This window comes from Nestor notabilis, unplaced genomic scaffold (assembly GCF_000696875.1).
Source record: "Nestor notabilis isolate BGI_N333 unplaced genomic scaffold, ASM69687v1 scaffold21216, whole genome shotgun sequence".
In the NCBI taxonomy this organism is placed as follows: domain Eukaryota; kingdom Metazoa; phylum Chordata; class Aves; order Psittaciformes; family Psittacidae; genus Nestor; species Nestor notabilis.
In genome coordinates, this window is record NW_009934505.1 from 25,130 (window position 1) to 30,933 (window position 5,804).

The following is a 5,804-nucleotide window of genomic DNA, read 5'->3' on the forward strand; positions in this document are numbered from 1 at the left end:
TTGAAGCCATGGTGTTCTTTTTTATTGACAGCAAAACATAAGGATGTGGTGTAAAATGTCTTAAAACATACTTTTTGTATTTTGCCTCTCAGTGAATAATATCACTGGTAGATATATAAACTTCCTTAAAACATTGTCTCCAGGAGGAAGTACATAAGTCTGTGATGTTTGTTCCTTGGAGTAAAACTGGCTTATCCAAGTTGAGTGGTTTCTGCTGTGCTGTGTTAAAAGCACACTACTTAGACCAAGGATCCTGCTAATCACTCCAGTATATTGTCTGAGAGGTAGTTGACTGAGGTTAGGACTTGACCTGAGCTTTCAGTACACAAATGTCAAGCATCACTTTGCTGTCCAGTGTGAAATTTGTGGTTGATTTCTATTGATAGCTAATGAATAGGAAGCCTGGAAAGCTTATCCTGACCAAGTGACCAAGTTAAGAGACTTTAATGAGCTCAGGCTTTTTAGTTTTTTTTAATTGCCAAGTCCTATGTTAATTTCTCTGATTATTTAGAAAAATTCTGAAAGGCTGAAGAGGAGAAGGCAAACCCTCTTTATTGTGCACATGGTAGTACTCTTCTCCTCCAATTCATGCACTCTGTGCTGGGGTTTAGTAAATTCCATATTTTCCTCCTACGTTTACTCAAGACCAACACACATTCTGTTGCCCATTGAGCTCCCTAAATTTAAACATACTTGTTAAAATTGTCTCTGAGTATGGAATTGTGGGCTGAAAAGTTTCAGTAGCGATTAAGCGTGGATCAGTTGTTCAAAATGGAGTCCTTACACAATCTTGCTTTGCAGCAATTCAGTAGGGGTGGCACATGGGGCAATGCATGACCTGCTGATGAACTGTATAGAATAAACTATGTCTTGAAGGAAAAAAATAAAGCTTCCAATCATGGATGCATGGCCTGCACCAGCAGCAGAGCAGTTCTCTAGATTCTGTGTGGAAACTTGAAACAGAAGTTGAAATGTGCTTGAAAGAGTGAGTGCTGCGTGTACCAGCACCACCACCCTTCTTACAGCTGCAGTGGTATCTGGTGGTAGAGTGAAACTGGGTTTTAGGGCAATATGTTAAACTAGTTGGCACTTTCCGGGTGTTTGAACAGAAACTTTAGCTCCTGCAATCTTTAATTTAGTTCATTTGAGCATCTGTCAAAGCACAGCAGCTTAACAAAGCTAGAAAACTAGACATGCAATATGTTAAGAACTATTGCACTGGGTGCCCTTTTTTTGTGGAGGCTGGGACAGGGGAAAACCTTACCCATGACTCATAATTCCCCTTCTCAAAATAAGGTTGGCAAAATTTACTTCTGCATATTTAAAGCTTCTAAATTTATTTCTTCCCTGAACCCTAATGGCTCTTTGGTTCTGCTTTTGATTTTGTTTTGTTATTTACAAAGAGGCTGTTTCCCTAACATGCCTTTTCATTCCACATGACTAAAGCAGCCTGCTTCCCTCCAAAATCTCAAGCTCAAATTCTCTTACCACTGCTTATGCTGTTGGGAGAGAAAAAAAGACTTCAAGGTACCTTTACCACAAAAGGGAAACATCAGAGAGTGTGTTTCTGTAACAAGGCTTTGGCTTGTTTCTCTCTGGTGAGACCAAGATAACTGAGCTGGGTGCTTTGCTTTCTTGAGTTGCAACTCCCCTGCCTACTGCTTTGATGAGAGTACACAACTAAGGTGAGTTTTACCAGAACTATCATGCAAAACAAGTCTCTGTGCCCAGAGGCCCTTTTCACAAGATGTGTAGTACCAGTACATCCTTCTCCCCGTTTTCCTCCCTTCATCACAAGTCAAGCAAGTAAGAAATAAATGGGGCAAAGCTAATTTGGCAAGGATGCTTATAGTCATTTCACCACCAAAGCTGGGGATGGGTTAGGTTTGTGATGACCCCAATTTTAAAAAGAAAGAGGAATGGCATGAATAATTTTCCTTCTGATCACTCTCATGTGCCTTTAATACTTCAGCATCACTTAGTGCAAAGTTGCAGTCTAGCAAGATGCAGAAAGCAAAGGGGTAATACAAGAACTGCAGGGGATGATTGTTGATGAAGAGCAATTAATACTTTTAAATGCTTTGCAGTGTGAATACTGCAAAAACACAGCAACATAAAAAAGCTAAATAAATTCCTGTACACCTTCAGGCCTAGTTCTGTGTAGACAAAGAGCTGATTCACTTTAGACTGGTTTAGGGGAACTGCAATCTTTTCTTCCTTCTATGTTCCATGTTCCTATATCAGTTCTTTGAGTATACTGGTTGTAATATAGCTGTTCTATGGGTTTTAAGCTTGAAAATTCCAAGTAAAAGGCCACTTCATTTCCAGACAGTTCATATTTCTTGTCTGAAAATGGCAGTCTCCAAAATGTACAGGTGACTTCCAGGTTAAATGGACTAACCACCATACTACAGTAACCTTAAACTTCTAGCAATACATCTGAAATGCAAGTACCTGTTGGGCTGAAATCTCTTTTTAGGGAGCAAACTTAATCTGCAGTAGGACACACACAGCTGCAGAACCCGTGCCTCACAGCTTTATGCTTCGCTGTGCTATGCAGCAAACCACTGACAAGAGCTGGCCTAACCCTGCGTTTGGGAAATGTGGGGAATTGAGGACTTTTCTTCTTTTGTGCCATAAGGGATACTCAGAAATAGCTGTTAAAAATGCCAATTCTTCAGCTGTTTAAAAATCACACATTCTAGCATGTTAGTACGGTGATGAGGGCTTGTGAAGTTCAGTTAAAATACTGAAACCAAAAATAGATCCTCCAGAGCTGGGGAAGCTTCAGCAGATGCAACACATTCAAGTCTTTTCTGAGCTGTTGTTGCAGCACTTGGAATATTCCATTTAGTCATCCTATATTTACGTCATGTAACACACAAGGCAAGAGTCAAAACCAAAAAGCTCTTGAGGTGCCTGTGTGGGAGCACCAGACCCAAGGCCAGGGAGAGAGCCGTGCCTCTGACTGGCTGACTTCAGTAGAACTCCCCAGGTTGTGCACTTGCAAAAGACCTCACCACCCTTCTAATGAAACCAGGTCTGGCTTCTTCACTGGTTTGGGCTTTTCAGCTGCTTTCCTATTCCTCTATTTCCTTCTTCCCTTGCCCTCCGAGAAAACAAGCAAAAAATCCCATAGCTGCATTTAGGAACATGGGAGAAGGAGACTGTTCATTCATGAGGTCAGTGGAGCCAATTCTGAGTGTGAGGGACTTAGGCTCTAGCATCATCCTGTAAGACAGCACAATGCTGGTGCCAGTGAGCCAAAAGGGCATCACTTGTTGGAAACAGTGGTGCAGCCTGGCCTGTATCCACCTTATAAATTAATCTTTAAGAACCTTATAGCCTTTAAACTGAAAGAGGGTAGATTTAGATTAGATATTAGGGAAAAAAATGTTCACTACCAGGGAGGTGAGGCACTGGCACAGGTTGCCCAGAGAAGCTGTGGCTGCCCCATCCCTGGCAGTATTCAAGGCCAAGGTGGACAGGGCTTGGAGCAACCTGCGCTGGGGGAAGGTGTCCCTGCCTGTGCATGAGCTTTAAGGTCCCTTCCAACCCAAACCATTCTGTGATTATTCCAGGCCTGGCATTTACTCAACTGCTTCAAGGAGCTCCAGCCACACTTGTTTTGTAACTTCTTTCAGCTTAGTGCCCAGGAGTAGTGACTGTCACACAGCTATACTGTGTATGCTGTCATCTCCCCTAATGAGATGGCTTTCTCAGTTTTTCGGTCACTGTGGTGGGTATCTTTGGAGAAGATGTAATGAGGGAGAAAAGTAGGTCACCCATCCCTAACCTGCTTCCACTGATCTCCCACTCTGCCTCGAGATGTTACGGTAGTTCAGGATCTAACTCCGGGGCTGCTTCTCTGCCATTGCGTCTTTGCCTTTAGCTCTGGTCCTGCCATTCCAGCAAGAGGCTGTGGAAGGGTAAGAAAGACCTAAATTTTTGGAAACTCTGTCAAGTGTAGCACATAAACAGAAGGAAATGCATAGATGTATGTCTGGAATGGGATTTCCATTACATCATAGCTAGCTAATTGCAGTTATTTGCATTAAGCAGCCTTGTTATTTATCGTAACTGTTGTTGTGATTTGCATTCCCTCCTTAAAGAATATTGTGCTTGCAAGGCAGGGCTGATGAAAAGGGTGAAGAACCCCTGCAGTTTGTGTGAATAGCAGCATTTGTACGTTTTAACATAACACTTGAAGTATTTTTAAGCTATCAAGTCCTATGCTGCTGTCCAGTTTTCATTGATTCTCTGTCACATGATCTCACAGTTCCTGTAGCTTTACTATTGTTTTGCTTTTCTTCCAACTCCTTATAAATAAATGAAGTGGCCTAAATAAGTTAGGCTTGAAATGGCAAGGTAGACTTTACAATTCATGTATCATTGATATGTATTTCCTGGAGAAGGCCTGAACAGGAAAAACAACTCTTAAAGACAGCAGTAACCAGAAAAATGTTGCCATATATTTTATCTTTTGTAGGCTGCTCTTGTGCTTCTGTGACTCCTTGAAGAGCAGTCTTCAACACTAACATCTATGTTCCTGATCTAGCAATGTTGCATTAAGACACAGGTAATGATTCAAAAGGAGACAACTACTAAATAGCCTTAGATGTTACCAAACACCTTAAAAGAACTATCTTGCTTCTATCTCCATTAAGTCCTGTCTCCCTCAGACCACTGCATAGCCTAGACACACACTTTGTGGCTTTGGAGTTATTCAGCCAGTTTTGGGATATTATCAAGGAAGAAAACAAAACAAAAAGGTAGTTTCCTTCAGAAGAGAGAAGCCAGACGTGTAATGTAATCTTATTTATAAGGTACTAATACAAAGCAAAGGTACTGAAAGCACTGGGGACTCATAAGTGGTAATAGTAAATGACTGACTACCTGCTCAGTCCTGCAGCCTGGGATGCTGCCAGCAGAGCTACGTTAGACTCATCCCAACCCCAGTGGGCAGAAGGTAGGGCACACCCATGGTGATGCCTGCCTTAGTTTAGCAGAAACTCCCATGCCTTGGGAATTACAGAACCTGCCCTACCCATTTGCCTCTCAAGCCAGTTCCTGCAGCCGAACATTGTCTGTGGCACAGACAAGACTGCACCATCCTGCCTGGGGACCCTGTATGTCTTACAGGGAGAGGTGAGGCACACAGCCTGCTGGTACGTATTCAGCACGCAGCATGGCCTGACTGTCTTTATCTGGGCCATACTGCTCCATCTGTCCAGTTAACGGTGGCCCTTGGTGGAGTTAAAAATAGCACCTACCTCATGGGTCACCACACATCCTTCCGCTTCACTGTGTGGTTCTGAAAGGAAGGCAGTGCATGAACAGCCTGCTCTGTCACCTCAGCATGTATACAGCTATGCTTAAGAAAGCAAATCATCATCGTTTTGGTCAGTAGATTGTGTCTGACTGGATTTAAGTAAGTGAAGTACATCTGAACTTGACTATGAAGGACCATAATAGTTCTGTGGAAAATACATTAATAATATAAAAGCGAACATAACACACCTTTGCTTACATACAGTGGGCTCGATCTACTCTTGTGTAGGCACGAAAAGTTGTGGCTTCTTTTCAAAACCGATCTGGGCAAAGGAACTGAGGTATATTAGTAGAGACTCAGTGATGCTACCGTTCTCTCTGACTGACAGCAGGGAATGTAAGCAGGGAAACCTTTGGTTTATGAAGTCCTTCTCATACGGTAATCTCGTGTGGCAACAGGAGGGTATAATCTTGTAACCTTCTTAATGAACAGCCCTTACAAAGCTGGGAGCATCCCCAGCCTTGAGGGGATC